The 19,265-nt window shown below is 37.3% G+C and overlaps 1 protein-coding gene across 1 annotated transcript in view; it reads left to right on the top strand.

Moving 5' to 3' along the window:
• The window catches only part of CCDC7 (coiled-coil domain containing 7), a 328,048-nt gene that overhangs the window by 290,628 nt on the left and 18,155 nt on the right, over nucleotides 1-19,265 (top strand). The window contains exons 47-49 of the mRNA XM_060293096.1: nucleotides 7,854-8,069; nucleotides 8,557-8,627; nucleotides 9,870-10,120. The gene's annotated coding sequence lies outside the window, so the exon portion shown is untranslated. The remainder of the gene's footprint in view (nucleotides 1-7,853; nucleotides 8,070-8,556; nucleotides 8,628-9,869; nucleotides 10,121-19,265) is intronic.

Consider the following 19,265-nt stretch of genomic DNA (forward strand, 5'->3'; position numbering starts at 1 on the left):
TAACCCTTGTTAGGTTAAAGTCTTAATGCTTAATTTTTGTTGCTTATTTTATATTTTTCCAGTGAGTTATTGCTGGTTTTAAAATGTATTGAATTTTACTAGCAGAGTTTTTATCTGGCAATCTTTTTGAACTTTCTTACTGGTTCTAATAGTTTGCCTATATAGAAGTGAGTATGTCATTTCTCTTGCAAACATTTTCTCTCATATTGTCTGACAGGCTCTACATTTTATGGAACACTAGTGAGCAGAGAGATCATCTTTGGTTTGTTGCCAGTATTAAAGCAAATCAGTCTAAATTTTTTCCACTGAGTATGTTTTTGCTTTAGGCCTCTGCTAGATGGACATTTTAAGTCAAGAATGTCTTTTAATTTATTTCCAGCATTATTGAGGTATAAGTGACAAAAATTGTACAATATATGTATAAGGTATACAATGTGATGATTTGATATAGGTATACATTGTGAAATTATTACCACAAGCTATTAACATATCCATAACCTCACATACTAACCACTTTGTATGTGTGTTATATGAACACAAGATCTAGTCTCAGCAAATTTCAAGTATATAATACAGTCTTATTAATTATAGTCAACATGCTGTACATTAGATTCCCAGATTTTATTCATCTTGTAACTGAAAGTTTTTACCCTTTGGTCAACATCTCTCCATTTTCCCCACCTTCCAGCCCCAGGCAATAACCATTCTACTCTCAGATAGTATGAGTTCAAGTTATATACATACACATACACACACACACACACATTTTCTTTATCCATTCATCTGTCAACAGACACTTAGATTCTTTCTATATTTTGGCTGTAGGGAACAATGCTGCTGTGAACATTGGACCAGTTCAGGTAACTCTTCGAGATCCTGATTCCAATTCCTTTACATATATATATATATACTCAAAAATGGGATTCTAGATCATATGGTAGTTCTATTTTTAACTTTTCTGAGGAACCCCTACACTGATTTCCATAAAGGCTGTATCAATTTACATTCCCATCAAAAGTGTACAAGGTTTCCCTTTTCTCCACATCCCTGTCAGCACAAAAAGTGCTTGTCTTTTTGATAATAGCCATCCTGACAGTTATACCTCATTGTTGTTTTGATTTACATTTCACTGATGATTAGTGATGTTGAGCATCTAATCAAATACCTGTTGGATATTTGTATGTCTCCTTTGGATGATGTCTAAATAAGATCCTTTGCCCATTTTTACATCTTGCTATTGAGGTGTGTGAGTTTCTTATACATTTTGGATATTAACCCTTTATTAGATGTATGGCTTGTAAATATTTTCTCCCACTCCATATACTGCCTTTTCATTCTATTGTTTTCCATAATGTTTTCTCTGCTGTTGCAGAAACTTTTTACTTTGAAGTATTCCCACTTGTTTATTTTTGCTTTTGTTTACTTTGGTTTCTGTGTTATATCCAAAAAAGCATTGCCAAGCCCAGTGTCAAGAAGAATTTTCTCAATGTTTTCACTTAGGAATTTTATGGTTTCAGGTCTTACATGTAAGTCTTTAGTACATTTTGAGTTAATTATTTTTTATGGTGTAAGACAAGGGTCCAATTTCATTCCTTTGCAGACAGCTATCCATATTTTCCTACACCATTTATTAAGGAGACTGTCATTTTCCCCATTGTGTGTTCTTGACATCTTTGTGAAAGATTAATTGACATATATGTGTGGGTTTATCTCTGAACTCTCTTTTGTTTCCATTGGTCTATGAGTCAGTTTTTAATGCCAATAAGATACTGTTTTGATTACTATAGCTTTGCAATATAGTTTGAAATCAGGAAGTGTGATGCCTACAGCTTTGTTTTTCTTTTCATTACTGTTTCTATACCCTTATTTATTATTGGTCTGTTCAGATTCTTAGTCTTAGTAGTTTGTGTTTCTAGGAATTTACCCATTTCTTCAGGTTCCAATTTGTTAACATATGCTTACTGACAGTAGTCTCCTATGATTCCTTTTTATTTCTATGGTATCAGTTGTAATGTCTCATCTTATTTCTAATTATAATTACTTGAGTATGTTGAGTCTCCTCTCTTTCTTGGTTAGTCCACCTAAAGGTTTGTCAACTTTGCTTATCTTTTCAAAAACCAACTCTTAGTTTCATTGATCTTTTCTATTCTCATTTGTATTCTTGTTCTGTTTCATTTCTTGTTGCCCTGATCTTTTGAATCTCCTTTCTGCTAACTTTGGGCTTACTTTGTTCTTTGACATGTAAAATTAGGTTGTTTATTTAAGATATTTAAGATACTTCTTTTTTCTTAATGTAGGCATTTACTGCTATAAACTTTCCTTAGTTTTTGCTTTTGATGCATCGCATGAGTTTTGGTATGCCATGTTTCCAATTTTGTCTCAAGTTATTTTTTTGATAGCTCTTTGATTTCTTCTTTGACCCGTTAGTTGTTCAGGATCTTGTTGTTTAATTTCCACACATTTGTGACTTCTGCAATTTTTCTTTTATTTTTGGTATCTAGGTTCATACCACTGTTATCAGAAAAGATACCTGATATGATTTCAATCTTCTTAAATTGTTAACACTTGTTTTGCAGTCTAGCATATGATCTATGCTGGAAAATGTTCTGTGTACTCTTAGAAGAATGTGTGTTCTGTAACTGTTGGATAGATTGGTCTGTATAAGTCTTTTAGATCCACTTGTCTGTAGTGTTATTCAAGTCTGCTGTTTCCTTGTTGACTTTCCATCTGGATGATCTATCAATTGTTGAAAGTAAAGTATTGAAATCCCTTACTACTATTATTATACTGCTGTCTCTACCTCGCTTCAGATCTGTCAGAATATTTGCTTTATATATTTAAGTGCTTCAATGTTTGGTATATATAATTTTTATATACTCTTGACAAATGGACTCCTTCATAATGGTGATCTTCTTTGTCTCTTGTGACAAACTTTGACTGAAAGTTTAGTGTGCCTGATAAAAGTATAGGACCTCTACTGTCTTTGGTTACTATTCACAGAGAATATCTTTTTCCATATATTCACTTTCAGCCAATTTGTGTCCTTAAAGCTAAATTGAGCTTTAAGTACTCAGCATACTGCTGGATCCTGCTTTTAAAAATCCAGTCAGGCACTCTGTGCCTTTTGATTGGAGAATTTAATCCATTTGAATTTAAAGCAACTATTGATAGGTAAGGAGTTATAGCCATTTTGTTAACTGTTTTCTAGTTCCTTTTTATTCTTCCTCTCTTGCTGTCTTCATGATTTATTGATTTTTTGAAGTGATATGCTTTGATTTCTCTATCTGTTGTGTATCTACTGAGGTTTTTTTCTTTGTAGTTACCATGAGGCTCACAAACATCTTAAAGTTATAACAGTCTATTTTAAATTGATAATGACAACTTCAATTGCATACAAAAATGCTACACTTTTACTTCTGTCCCTACCTCTTTTATGCTATTGACATCACACTTAACTCTCTTGATACTGTGTATCCATTAACAAATTATTGCAGCTACAGTTACATGTAATACTTTTGTCTTTTAACATTTATATCTGAGGTAAAATTATATATAATTTGTATATATAAATATATTTATGTATAATATATATATATATAATTTATATATACCACCATTACAGTATTAGAGTATTCTGAATTTGACTATATAGTTATCTTTACCAATGAGTTTTATACTTTATATATTTTCCTGTTGTAACTTAGTGTCCTTTCCTTTCAGCCTGAAAAATTCCCCTTAGCATTTCTTATAAGGCAGATCTAATGGTGATAAACTCCTTCACCTTTTATTTCTCTGGGAATGTCTTCATCTGTCCTCATTTCTGAAGGACAGTTTTTTCATGTATAGTGTTCTTGGTTGGCAGGTTTTTTGTTTTCTTTCATCTCTTTGAATATATTATCACACTCTCGTGTCCTGCAAGGTTTCTGCTAAGAAAACTGCTGATAGCCTTATGAGGGGAGGGGAGGCTTTATGTGGCAAGTCATTTTTCTCTTCTTTCAAAATTCTTCCTTTGTATTTGACTATTGACAATTTAATTATAATGTGTCTCATGGTAGTCTTCTTTGGGTTGCCCTTGCTTGGGGGTCCTTTAAGCTTCATGAATCTGGGTGTCATTGTGCCTTCTAAGATTTGGGAAGTTTTCAGCTTTATTTCTTTGAATAAACCCTCTGCTCCTTTCTCTCTCTCTTGTCCTTCTGTAATTCCTATAAGGTGTATATTCACTTGTTTAATTAATTATGTCCCATAAGTCCCATTTGCTTTCTTCATTCTTTTTCATGTGATTTCCCCACTCTAATTTCAAATGGTCTGTCTTCAAGTTTGCTTATTATTTCTTTTGCATGGTCAATTAAGCTTTTGAAGCTCTCTAGAATTCTTTAGTTCTGTCATTGTATTCTTCAGCCTCAGGATTTTTCATCTGTTCTTTATGGTTTCTGTTAGTTTATTAAACTTCTCATTTTGTTCATGCATTTCCCTGATCTCATTTAGTTGTCTATAGTGTATTTTTTTGCATATCATTGAGCTCCTTTAAGATGATTAGTTTGAATTCTTTGTCAGGCAATTAGTAGATCTCCATTTTGTTGGGGTCAGTTACTGGAGCTGCATTAGTTTCCTTTGGTGGTGTTATGTTTGCCTGATTTTCATGATCCTTATAATCTTGCATTGGTGTCTATGCATTTTAAGGCACAAACACCACTTTCAGTCTTTACAGTGTGGTTTTAGCAGGTAAAGACCTTCTCTTGTTGGGTTCCTAGATGATGGAATTTGCTCTGGTATTGCAGTTAAGTGTGCTTGGAGCCAGACCATATGGCTGCTGCTGCAGGTATAGGCAGGCACGACTCCCAGCAGGTCTCTGGGATGGCAGGATCACTCTTGGACCTCAGGTGAAAGTGGCTGGAGCCAGATAACAGGCTGATAAAAGGGTCCATAGCCAGACCAAGGTTGGAGGGCCTGATACCCACAGCATATGTGTGGATCTCTACCTGGATCCCACAAAGGCACTATTGTCCAGGGATAGGATAGCTGCCAAATTATTGTTGCTGTGTGGTGTTACCAGTGGATGTTCTCTTATTCTGCCATCTTGATGATGTCACTCTCTGAATGCTTTTTAAAACTATCTACTGAGATTTTAATTTTTATTGAAGTACAGTTGACTTACAATATTGTGTTAGTTTCAGGTGTACAACAAAGTGATTCAGTTATACAAACACACACACACACAAACACACATCTTTTCAAATTAGAGTTTTCCTCTTTTCCAGATACATGCCCAGGAGTGGGATTGCTGGATCATATGTTAACTCTATTTTTAGATTTTCAAGGAACCTCCATACTGTTTTCCATAGTGGCTGCACCAACTTATATTCCCACCAACAGTGTAGGAGGGTTCCGTTTTCTCCACAACCACTCCAGCATTTATTATTTGTAGACTTTTTGATGACAGCCATTCTGACTGGCGTGATGTGATACCTCATGTAGTTTTGATTTGTATTTCTCTAATAATTAGTGATGTTGAGCATCTTTTCATGTGCCTGTTGCCCATCTGTATGTCTTCTTTGGAGAAATGTCTATTTAGGACTTCTGCCCATTTTCTGATTGGGTTGCTTGTTTTTATTAGTATTGAGATGTATGAGCTCTTTGTATATCTTGGAAATTAAGCCCTTGTTGGTCACATTGTTTGCAAATATTTTCTCCCAGTCTGTAGGTTGTCTTTCTGTTTTGTTTAGAATTTTCTCCACTAGCTGATTAGAGTGTTGGATTTAATTAGTAGATCTTCTCAGTATTCTTACATTCCATCTTTTCTTGTGTGCGTGCCAAACTCTGCCTGTCAGTTTAAATGTGTCCCTTATAAATGACCTATTTTGATGCATCTTTTTAACTCCAATTTCCACTTTTGTAACAGCTATTACATTAGGGCTTATTTGTCTATTATTTCTTATATATTATACTGTATTTTCTATTTATTATAATTTTACTTGTATTTTCTAGAGTCAGTTTATTTCTGCCTTACACATGACTCTGCTAACAATTTTTAATCTGGTTTCCTCATTGGCCTGAATGACTCTTTCTAGAAGATGCACCGTAGTCTGACACTCTTTTATCCAATCTTCCTTCCTTCATTCTTGTGTTAGACCTCCATCACAATTTCAAGGCCCTCCTGGCCAACATCTGCTCCATCTCTCCCTTATCTTTCACAAGCATTTTCTCCAATAAATCTAGCACAATTCTAATTCTGTCTTGAGACCTGCTTCACAGGAGACATTTTTGTCGTTGATCTCAGAGGAAATGCTTTCAATATTTTGTAATTAAGTATAATGTTTTCTGAGTTATTCTTTTTTGCAGATTCCCTTTATCAGATAAAGACCTCTTCCTCTTCTATTATAAGTTTCTGAGTTGTTTTTTTTAACATGACTATGTTTTGAATTTTACTTAATACTTATCTGCATCTATTAAGGTTATCAAATGATATTATTCCTCAATTCTGTAATATGGCAGATTGGACTAATTAATATTTTTAATTGTTTTCATTGAGGTATAACATAGTAAAGTAGGTAAAGTGCATAATCCAAAGTATACAGTTCAATGAATTTTCACATTTGTATATAACCATATATCTACCACCAAAATCAAAGTCAAGATATAGAACATTTCCATCACCACAGAAATTTTCCTTTTGCTCTTCCCAGTGATCACCCACTCTCACCCAAAACTAATCACCATTCTGATTTCAATCACCACTGATTATTTTGTCTATCTTGAACGTCACATGAATAGAATCACACAGTATGTACTCATGTCTGTATTCTCTTAGTCAACATTAATTTGTGAGATTTATCCAAGTTGTTGCATATATCAGTAGTTCATTCTTTTTTCCTTTAATCACTGTTTTGTACTGCATTGTATAAACATATAATGAACACTTGGTTTGCTTCAAGTTGTTGACTATCAGAAATAGAGATGCTATGAAACAATTTGTACATGACATCTGGTAGGCTTATGTACTCGTTTATCTAGGGTAAACACCTAGAAGTGTAATTGATGGGCTGTAAGTTATGCATATGATTAAATTTACTAGATAACGCCAAACAGTTTTTTACATTCCCACAAGCCACAAATGAAAGTTGCATTTGCTGGACATTCTTGGGAGTAGTCGATATTACCATGTTTTTTCTATTTCAGCCATTCTGGTGTGTTTGAAGTAGCATGTAATTGCAATCATGGCGTTAATATACATATCCCTGTTGCATAATTACATTGAGCATCATTTTCTTTGTTTATTCATCATCTGGATCTCTTTAGTGACATGGCTGTTCAGGTCTTTTGCCAATTTTTCAAAGTCGGTTATTCTGTTTTTTACTTATTGATTGTAGGAATTCTTAACATATTCTGAATACAAATCTTTTATCACATGTATGTATTTCAAATTTTATTTCCCAGTATCTTGCTTGATTTTTCACTCTATTAGTATTTCAGTCAACAGAAGTTCTTAATTTTAGTGAAGACCAACTTATAATTTTTTAATTTATCTTTGTTTCCAATATTAGAAATTTCTGCCTACTTAAAGAAGATGCATTTCTCTAGTAGTAGTATGGTTCATTATTTCACATTTTGATTTCTGATTCTTCTCAAATTAATAATTATTCATGGTATTCAGAAGCACTAGAGTGCCTGATGACTGAGTCTAGGTAAATTCAACTGGCAGATTCACTCAGTCTGTATTTTTTAAAGAGCCTCTTTCATAGTGGACGTTCTTTGATGAGCATTAAATGTGATACTACACACTGTGGGACCTGTGAGTTTATCTATCTGATTCTTTTTAAACTCCTTTTTCCCCACTCTATTTTTTCTCTTTCTAGGCTTCTGACCAACCAGAGAAGTCATTCACTACTACCAATGAGCAAGTATTCTTACCTCAGGCTACTTCTCTTTACATACTAAGTGGACGAGCACATTCATCCTGAGCTCTGACCTTTGGGAGGATTTCTCCTTGGAGGATTACCTGTCTTTCAGCACCACCTGAGTATGGAGTTAATATAGCAACAATCCATTTTTAACTTGCATCTATTTACAAGGTGATCCTTCCATGAATCTTGTTCGGCTTTTTTCCTCTTCCATCAGCTAGACATAAGGGGCTCTCCCACCTTCTGACTGATGTATCTATGGATGTGATCTGAGGAGGTGCTGATGGTGGGTGACATGGAGGTCTGAGTCATCAGCTCATTCAGCTTAACTTGAGTCCTCTGGCCTTACTCATGCCCTATCTTAGATGCACAGCAGCTACCCTAGCATAGATTGCTATTGGACCCACCTGTCATTTTAATAGGAATCATCTGACAAAACCAGAGTATGATTAAGTTATAGTTTCATAGAAACTTGATGTCCCACAGACAGTAGTTCTCTATCAAGGTCCAGATTTTTATGTCAGCTTTGCCCTAAGGATATATATTTTTATTCTGCTACTTGAGCTTGCCATAAACTCCATATTCATCTTTCCAACCACTTCATATAACAGAGCCTATCAGTTCATAGGATTCAAGCATCTTGTCTGCTTAACCCTAGACTGCACCTGCACCAGAGCTCTTTCCTGAGTCCCATTCAAAGCTGGCAGCATCACCTGGTATATGGGTCAGGTGAGTATTTCCAAGTTTCAAATATGCATCCTCCAGAACCCAAATATAATTGATTACCAGTTAAAGATACATGCTTAAGTTGCTGACCTCTTAATTTCAAATACATTTTAGATATTCTGCATTTGTACTCATCTCCCCTCAAAATTACTGTTTTTGATATTGTAAGCCTATCTTTGGGGGTGTGTATGCCTTAACTGCTTATTTTGCATACAAATTGTACTACTTTTGTCTTTTAACCCCTAGCTTTGTGTGTGGATGATTTACTACCTTTACTGTATGTCTGCCTTAGTAGCGAGCTTTTCTGTTTCATAATTTTCTTCTTTCTAGCTGTGGCCTTTTCTTTTCTGCCTAGAGAAGTTCCTTTAGCATTTTTTGTAAAGCTTGTTTGGTGGTGAACTCTTTTAGCTTTTGCTTCTCTGTAAAGCTTTGATTTCTCCATCAAATCTGAATAAGAGCCTTACTGAGTGTTCTTGGTTGTAGGTTTTTCTCTTTCATTACTTTAAGTATATCATTGCCACTCCCTTCTGGCCTGCAAAGGTTTCTGCTGAAAAATCAGCTGATAGCCTTATGGGAGTTCCCTTGTATGTTATTTGTTACTCTTAATATTCTTTTAGTCATTTTGATTGATTACACTGTGTCTGCTGTGTTCCTCTGTGGGTTAATCCTGTATGGAACTCTCCACAATTCCTGGACTTGGGTGACAGTTTCCTTCCCTCAGGTTAGAGAACTTTTCAGCTATTTCTTCAAATATTTTCTCAAGCCTTTCTCTTCTCCTTTTGGGACCCTGATCATGCAAATATTAGCGTGCTTTATGTTGTCCCAGAGGTCTCTGAAACTGTCCTCATTTCTCTTCATTCTTTTTTCTTTGTTCAGCAGCAGTGATTTCCACTACTTTGTTTTCCAGCTCATTGATCTGGTCCTCTGCCTCATTTAGTCTATTATTGATACCGTATAGTGTATTTTTCATGTCAGTTATTGTATTCTTTAATTCTGTTTGGTTGTTGTATTTTCTAATTATTTGTTAAAAACTTCTAATTTCTCACTCTGTGCATCCATTCTCCTCACGAGTTCTTTGATCATCTTTATGATCATTACTCCATTGTTCCTTGTGTAGATTGCCTATCTATCTCTACATCACTCAGTTGTTCTTCTGCAGTTTTATCTTGTTCCTTTCTCTGACACATATTCCTTTGTCACTTCATTTTGTCTAAATAGTTACTTGTATTTTTATGTATGTGGTAGGTTGGTTATGTTTGACCTTGGAGAAATGGCCCTCTATAGGAGACAACCTATGCATCCCAGAAGTGCACTCTCCTCTCTTCACCCAAGGGCAGGGGGCCAGCTGGTCCCAGGATGGTCACTGGCATGCATTTGTGGACTCAGTCTGAAGGCTGCTGGACTATAGTTTTCTTGCTTCTGGTTTCTGCTCACTGGTGGGTGAAGCTAATCTAGAGACTTTTGAAGGACTGGTGCCTGCACCCTGGTGGATGGAGGTGAGTCTTGGTCCTCTGGGGGGCAAGGCGATGTCTAGAGGTGTGTCTGCAGGTGGCTGTGTGCTCATGAGGTCTTTAGGAAGCCTGTCTGTTGGGTGGCACTGTTTCCAGGAGAGCTCATGCAGATGAATGCTCACTGATAGTACCTGCCACCAGTGTCTAAGTCCCCAGGGTGGGCCACAGCTGCACCCCGACTCCCCAGGAGACCCTCTAAGACCATCAGGTATGTCTGGCCCAGGCTCCTTTCAAATTACTGCTTTTGCTCTTGGTCCCAGTGCGCATGAGGTTTTATGTGTACTCTTTTAAGAGTGAAGTCTGTTTTCCCCAATCCTGTGTAGCTTCTGCACTCAAGCCCTGCTGGCCTTCATATCCAAATGCTCTGGGGGCTCCTTTTCCCCAGGCTAGGGGGCCTGATGTGGGACTCAGAACTCTCACTCCTGTGGGAAAATCTAATTCAATTATGCTCCAGTTGGTGGGTCAACCACCTGGGGGACATGGGATTTGATTATATCATGAATCAGCCCCTCCTATGTGCCTTGTTTTATGTCTTTATGTATCTTTCTGGTAGGTTTCAGTCTTTTTCAACAATGATCATTCTGCAGAGTGTTGGATTTTGGTGTGCTCCTGAGTGGGGGTGAGCTTAGGGTACTTCTATTCTGCCATCTTGGCCACTCTATAGCTATTTTCTTTATGGTATCAGGGATTACATCAAACATCTTAAAGTTTGAAATAGTAATGGTCAGGAGAAAGTGTCAAAATGGCAGCATAGAAAGACACGAGCTCACCCCTTCTTACAAAAAACACCAAAATCACAACTAACTTCTAAATAACGATTTAACAAAAAAAAATGCTAGAACAAAAAAGATAACCTGCTTTCACAAAGCAAGAAGAAACCACAATGAGAGTAGGAGGGTGATAAAATCAACTCCCATACTTGCCAGGTGGGCAACGTATAAAGTGGAAAATAATTATACCACAGAAGTTCTCCCACCAGAATGAAAGTCCTGAGGCCCACATCAGGCTTCCCAGCCTTGAGGTCTGGCAACAGGAGGAGGAAACCCCAGAGGATCTGGCTTTGAGAACGGGTAAGGTTTGATCACAGGAATTCCACAGGACTTGGGGAAACAAAAACTCTACTCTTAGAGGGCACACACAAGGCCTCCTGCACACCATGACCCAGGGAAAAAAGCAGTGACTTCATAAGAGACTGGGCCAAACCCACTTACTAGTATTGGAAGGTCTCCAGCAGAGCCGGGGATGGCTGTGGCCCACTGCAGGGACAAGACACTGGCAGCAGTAGTTCCTGGGAGTACTCATTGGCGTTAACACTCCTGGAGGCCACCATTTTCTCCCAAAAACCTAGCTCCACCCAACAGCCTGTAGGCTCCAGTGCTAGGACACCTTAGGCCAAACAACCAAGGAATAAGACCCAGTTCCACCCACCAGTGGGCAGGAATCAGTCCTTCCCACTGGGAAGCCTGCATAAGCCTCTTAAACAGCCTCATCCACCAGAGGGCAGACAGCAGAAGGAAGAAGAACTACAATTCTGGAGCCTGCAGAACAGAAACCTCAATCAAAGTTACACAAAATGACATGGCAGAGGAATATGTCCCAGGTGAAGTAACAAAACCCCAGAAGAACAATTAAGTGAATTGGAGATAGCCAATCTACTGGGAAAAGAATTCAGATTAATGATAGTGAAGATGATCCAAGATCTCGGAAAAAGAATGGAGGCACAGATCGAGAGGATACAAGAAATGTTTAACAAAGACCTACCAGAACTAAGGAACAAACAGATGAACAATACAATAACTTAAATGAAAAATACAGTAGAAGGAACTGATAGCAGAAAAACTGATAAGTGAGCTGGAAGACATAATGGTGGAAATCACTGCCGCCTAACAGAATAAAGAAAAAAGAATGAAAAGAAATGAAGACAGTATTAGAGACCTCTGGGACAACATTAAAACACCAACATTTGTATTCTAGGGGTCCCAGAAGAACAGAGAAAGGACCTGAGAAAATATTTGAAAACCTCCCTAATATAGGAAAGGAAGCAGTCACCCAAGTCCAGGAAGTGTAGAGTCCCAAGGAGGAACACGCCAAGACACATAGTAATCAATTTGACAAAAATTAAAGACAAAGAAAAAATATTAAAAGCAACAAGGGAAAAGCAACAAATAACATACAAGGAACTCCCATAAGGTTATCAGCGGATTTCTCAGCAGAAACTCTGCGGGGCAAAAGGGAGTGGCACAATATATTTAAAGTGATGAACAGGAAGAACCTACAACCAAGAATATTCTACCCAGCAAGTTTCTCATTCAGATTCGAAAGAAAAATCAAAAAGCTTTAAAGACAAGCAAAAGCTAAGAGAATTCAGCACCACCAGACCAGCTTTGCAACAAATGTTAAAGGAAATTCTCTAAGCAGAAAAGGCCACAACTAGAAACAAGCAAATTACGATTGGAAAAGCTCACAGCTAAAGGCAAATATGTAGTAAAGGTAGGAAATCAGCTGCACACAAATATGATATCAAAACCAGCAATTGTGAAACGGTCCCGAGCCGAGGTGTCGCCAGGGCGGTTCTGCACCAGGAACTTTGGGCAGAAGGGCTGGTGTGAGGCCTCTGCCCGTGGCTCCCTGTGAGCAAGTGAAACTAGACGAAGCGCCAAGGCGAAGAAAAAAGCCTCAGAAGCAGCGGATTAAAGCTCCACAATCAACTTGATGTACCTGCATCTGTGGAATACCTGAATAGACAACGAATCATCCCAAATTAAGGAGCGGTGTGGATGAAAGGCTCTTGGTGCTGCAGCCAGGAGTTAGTGCTGTGCCTCTGAGGTGGGAGAGCCAACTTCAGGACACTGGTCCACAAGAGGCCTCCCAGCTGCACATAATATCAAACGGCGAAAATCTCCCAGAGATCTCCATCTCAACGCCAGCACCCAGCTTCACTCTACGACCAGCAAGCTACAGTGCTGGACATCTTATGCCAAACAACTAGAAAGACAGGAACACAACCCCACCCATTAGCAGAGAGGCTGCCCAAAATCATAAGTCTACAGACACCCCAAAAAACACCACCAGACGTGGACCTGCCCACCAGAAAGACAAGATCCAGCCTCATCCACCAGAACACAGGCACTAGTACCCTCCACCAGGAAGCCTACACAATCCACTGAACCAACCTTAGCCACTGGGGACAGACACAAATAACAACAGGAACTACGAACCTTCAGCCTGCAAAAAGGAGACCCCAAACACAGTAAGATAAGCAAAATGAAAAGACAGAAAAACACACAGCAGATGAAGGAGCAAGATAAAAACCCACCAGACCTAACAAATGAAGAGGAAATAGGTAGTCTACCTGAAAAAGAATTCAGAATAATGATACTAAAGATGATCCAAAATCTTGGAAATAGAATAGACAAAATGCAAGAATCAGTTAACAAGGACCTAGAAGAACTAAAGATGAAACAATGATGAACAACACAATAAATGAAATGAAAAATACTCTAGATGGGATCAATAGCAGAATAACTGAGGCAGAAGAACGGATAAGTGACCTGGAAGATAAAATAGTGGAAATAACTACTGCAGAGCAGAATAAAGAAAAAAGAATGAAAAGAACTGAGGACAGTCTCAGAGACCTCTGGGACAACATTAAACGCACCAACATTCGAATTATAGGGGTTCCAGAAGAAGAAGAGAAAAAGAAAGGGACTGAGAAAATATTTGAAGAGATTATAGTTGAAAACTTCCCTAATATGGGAAAGGAAATAATTAATCAAGTCCAGGAAGCACAGAGAGTCCCATACAGGATAAATCCAAGGAGAAATACGGCAAGACACATATTAATCAAACTGTCAAAAATTAAATACAAAGAAAACATATTAAAAGCAGCAAGGGAAAAACAACAAATAACACACAAGGGAATCCCCATAAGGTTAACAGCTGATCTTTCAGCAGAAACTCTGCAAGCCAGAAGGGAGTGGCAGGACATATTGAAAGTGTTGAAGGAGAAAAACCTGCAACCAAGATTACTCTACCCAGCAAGGATCTCATTCAGATTTGATGGAGAAATTAAAACCTTTACAGACAAGCAAAAGCTGAGAGAGTTCGACACCACCAAACCAGCTCTACAACAACTGCTAAAGGAACTTGTCTAGGCAAGAAACACAAAAGAAGGAAAAGATCTACAATAACGAACCCAAAACAATTAAGAAAATGGGAATGGGAACACACATATCGATAATTACTTTAAATGTAAATGGACTAAATGCTCCCACCAAAAGACACAGATTGGCTGAATGGATACAAAAACAAGACGCATATATTTGCTGTCTACAAGAGACCCACTTCAGACCTAGAGACACATACAGACTGAAAGTAAGGGGATGGAAAAAGGTATTTCATGCAAATGGAAACCAAAAGAAAGCTGGAGTAGCAATTCTCATATGAGACAAAATAGACTTTAAAACAAAGACTATTAGAAGAGACAAAGAAGGACACTACATAATGATCAAGGGATCGATCCAAGAAGAAGATATAACAATTGTAAATATTTATGCACCCAACATAGGAGCACCTCAATACATAAGGCAAATACTGACAGCCATAAAAAAGGAAATCAACAGTAACACATTCATAGTAGGGGACTTTAACACCCCACTTTCACCAATGGACAGATCATCCAAAATGAAAATAAATAAGGAAACACAAGCTTTAAATGATACATTAAACGAGATGGACTTAATTGATATTTATAGGACATTCCATCCAAAAACAACAGAATACACATTTTTCTCAAGTGCTCATGGAACATTCTCCAGGATAGATCATATCTTGGGTCACAAATCAAGCCTTGGTAAATTTAAGAAAATTGAAATTGTATCAAGTATCTTTTCCGACCACAACGCTATGAGACTAGATATCAATTACAGGAAAAGATCTGTAAAAAATACAAACACATGGAGGCTAAACAATGCACTACTTAATAACGAAATGATCACTGAAGAAATCAAAGGGGAAATCAAAACATATAGAAACAAATGACAATGGAGACACGACGACTCAAAATCTATGGGATGCAGCAAAAGCAGTTCTCAGAGGGAAGTTTATAGCAATACAATCCTACCTTAAGAAACAGGAAACATCTCGAATAAACAACCTAACCTTGCACCTAAAGCAATTAGAGAAAGAAGAACATAAAAACCCCAAAGTTAGCAGAAGGAAAGAAATCATAAAAATCAGATCAGAAATAAATGAAAAAGAAATGATAGAAACGATAGCAAAGATCAATAAAACTAAAAGCTGGTTCTTTGAAAGGATAAACAAAATTGATAAACCATTAGCCAGACTCATCAAGAAAAAAAGGGAGAAGACTCAAATCAATAGAATTAGAAATGAAAAAGGAGAAGTAACAACTGACACTGCAGAAATACAAAATATCATGAGAGATTACTACAAGCAACTCTATGCCAATAAAATGGACAACCTGGAAGAAATGGACAAATTCTTAGAAAGGCACAACCTGCCAAGACTGAATCAGGAAGAAATAGAAAATATGAACAGACCAATCACAAGCACTGAAATTGAAACTGTGATTAAAAATCTTCCAACAAGCAAAAGCCCAGGACCAGATGGCTTCACAGGCGAATTCTATCAAACATTTAGAGAAGAGCTATCACCTATCCTTCTCAAACTCTTCCAAAATATAGCAGAGGGAGGAACACTCCCAAACTCATTCTACGAGGCCACCATCACCCTGATACCAAAACCAGACAAGGATGTCACAAAGAAAGAAACCTACAGGCCAATATCACTGATGAACATAGATGCAAAAATCCTCAACAAAATACTAGCAAACAGAATCCAACAGCACATTAAACGGATCATACACCATGATCAAGTGGGGTTTATTCCAGGAATGCAAGGATTCTTCAATATACGCAAATCAATCAACGTGATAAACCATATTAACAAACTGAAGGAGAAAAACCATATGATCATCTCAATAGATGCAGAAAAATCTTCTGACAAAATTCAACACCCATTTATGATAAAAACCCTGCAGAAAGTAGGCATAGAGGGAACTTTCCTCAACATAATAAAGGCCATATATGACAAACCCACAGCCAACATCGTCCTCAATGGTGAAAAACTGAAAGCATTTCCACTAAGATCAGGAAGAAGACAAGGTTGCCCACTCTCACCACTCTTATTCAACATAGTTTTGGAAGTTTTAGCCACAGCAATCAGAGAAGAAAAGGAAATAAAAGGAATCCAAATCGGAAAAGAAGAAGTAAAGCTGTCACTCTTTGCAGATGACATGATACTATACATAGAGAATCCTAAAGATGCTACCAGAAAACTACTAGAGCTAATCAATGAATTTGGTAAAGTAGCAGGATACAAAATTAATGCACAGAAATCTCTTGCATTCCTATACACTAAGGATGAAAAATATGAAAGTGAAATCAAGAAAACACTCCCATTTACCATTGCAACAAAAAGAATAAAATATCTAAGAATAAACCTACCTAAGGAGACAAAAGACCTATATGCAGAAAATTATAAGACACTGATGAAAGAAATTAAAGATGATACAAATAGATGGAGAGATATACCATGTTCTTGGATTGGAAGAATCAACATTGTGAAAATGACTCTACTACCCAAAGCAATCTACAGATTCAATGCAATCCCTATCAAACTACCACTGGCATTTTTCACAGAACTAGAACAAAAAATTTCACAATTTGTATGGAAACACAAAAGACCCCGAATAGCCAAAGCAATCTTGAGAACGAAAAACGGAGCTGGAGAAATCAGGCTTCCTGACTTCAGACTATACTACAAAGCTACAGTAATCAAGACAGTATGGTACTGGCACAAAAACAGAAATATAGATCAATGGAACAGGATAGAAAGCCCAGAGATAAACCCACGCACATATGGTCACCTTATCTTTGACAAAGGAGGCAGGAATGTACAGTGGAGAAAGGACAGCCTCTTCAATAAGTGGTGCTGGGAAAACTGGACAGCTACACGTAAAAGTATGAGATTAGATCACTCCCTAACACCATACACAAAAATAAGCTCAAAATGGATTAAAGACCTAAATGTAAGGCCAGAAACTATCAAACTCTTAGAGGAAAACATAGGCAGGACACTCTATGACATAAATCACAGCAAGGTCCTTTTTGACCCACCTCCTAGAGAAATGGAAATAAAAACAAAAGTAAACAAATGGGACCTAATGAAACTTAAAAGCTTTTGCGCAGCAAAGGAAACCATAAAGAAGACCAAAAGACAACCCTCAGAATGGGAGAAAATATTTGCAAATGAAGCAACTGACAAAGGATTAATCTCTAAAATTTATAAGCAGCTCATGCAGCTTAATAACAAAAAAAACAAACAACCCAATCCAAAAATGGGCAGAAGACCTAAATAGACATTTCTCCAAAGAAGATATACAGAGTGCCAACAAACACATGAAAGAATGCTCAACATCACTAATCATTAGAGAAATGCAAATCAACACTACAATGAGATATCATCTCACACCAGTCAGAATGGCCATCATCAAAAAATCTAGAAACAATAAATGCTGGAGAGGGTGTGGAGAAAAGGGAACCCTCTTACACTGTTGGTGGGAATGTAAATTGATACAGCCACTGTGGAGAACAGTATGGAGGTTCCTTAAAAAACTACAAATAGAACTACCATATGACCCAGCAATCCCACTACTGGGCATATACCCTGAGAAAACCATAATTCAAAAAGAGTCATGTACCAAAATGTTCATTGCAGCTCTATTGACAATAGCCCAGAGATGGAAACAACCTAAGTGTCCATCATTGGATGAATGGATAAAGAAGATGTGGCACATATATACAATGGAATATTACTCAGCCATAAAAAGAAACAAAATTGAGCTATTTGTAATGACGTGGATAGACCTAGAATCTGTCATACAGAGTGAAGTAAGTCAGAAAGAGAGAGACAAATACCGTATGCTAACACATATATATGGAATTTAAGGAAAAAAATGTCATGAAAAAACTAGGGGTGAAACAGGAATAAAGACACAGACTTACTACTAGAGAATGGACTTGAGGCTATGGGGAGGGGGAAGGGTAAACGGTGACAAAGCGAGAGAGAGGCATGGACATATATACACTACCAAACGTAAGGTAGATAGCTAGTGGGAAGCAGCCGCATAGCACAGGGAGATCAGCTCGGTGCTTTGTGACCGCCTGGAGGGGTGGGATAGGGAGGGTGGGAGGGAGGGAGACGCAAGCGGGAAGAGATATGGGAACATATGTATATATATAACTGATTCATTTTGTTGTGAAGCTGAAACTAACATACCATTGTAAAGCAATTATACTCCAATAAAGATGTTAAAATGAAAAAAAAAAAACCAGCAATTGTGAGGAGAGCACAAATGCAGTATATTGAAAATGCATCTAAAATTAAAAGACCAGCAACTTACAACAATCTTGATTATACATACATGGCTATATCCAAACCTCATGGTAACTGCAAACCAAAAATCTACGATAGATAAACACACACACAAAAGAAAAAGGAATCCTAACATAACACTAAAATTAGTCATCGAATCACAAGAAAACAAAAGAGGAAGGGAAGAAAGACCTACAAGAACAAATCCAAAACAATTAACAAAATGGCAATAAGAACATACACATTGATGAATACCTTAAATGTAAATGGATTAAATGCTCTGAGCAGAAGACATAAGCTGGCTGAATGGATACAAAAACAAGACCCATATATATGTCTACAAGAGACCCACTTCTGATCTAGCGACACATACAGACTGAAAGTGAGGGGATGGAAAAAAGTATTCCACACAAATAGAAATCAAAAGCAAGCTGGAGTAGCAATACTCCTATTAGACAAAATAGGCTTTAAAATAAAGACTTATAAGAGACAAAGGACACTACATAATGATCAAGGCATCAATCCAAGAAGAAGATATAACAATTGTAAATATATATGCACCAAACACAGGAGCACGTCAATATGTAAGGCACATATGGAGTTGGCCAAAAAGTTCGTTCGCATTTTTCTGTAATATCTTATGGAAAAACCTGAATGAACTTTTTAGCCAACC

This window comes from Globicephala melas, chromosome 2 (genome assembly GCF_963455315.2).
Source record: "Globicephala melas chromosome 2, mGloMel1.2, whole genome shotgun sequence".
In the NCBI taxonomy this organism is placed as follows: domain Eukaryota; kingdom Metazoa; phylum Chordata; class Mammalia; order Artiodactyla; family Delphinidae; genus Globicephala; species Globicephala melas.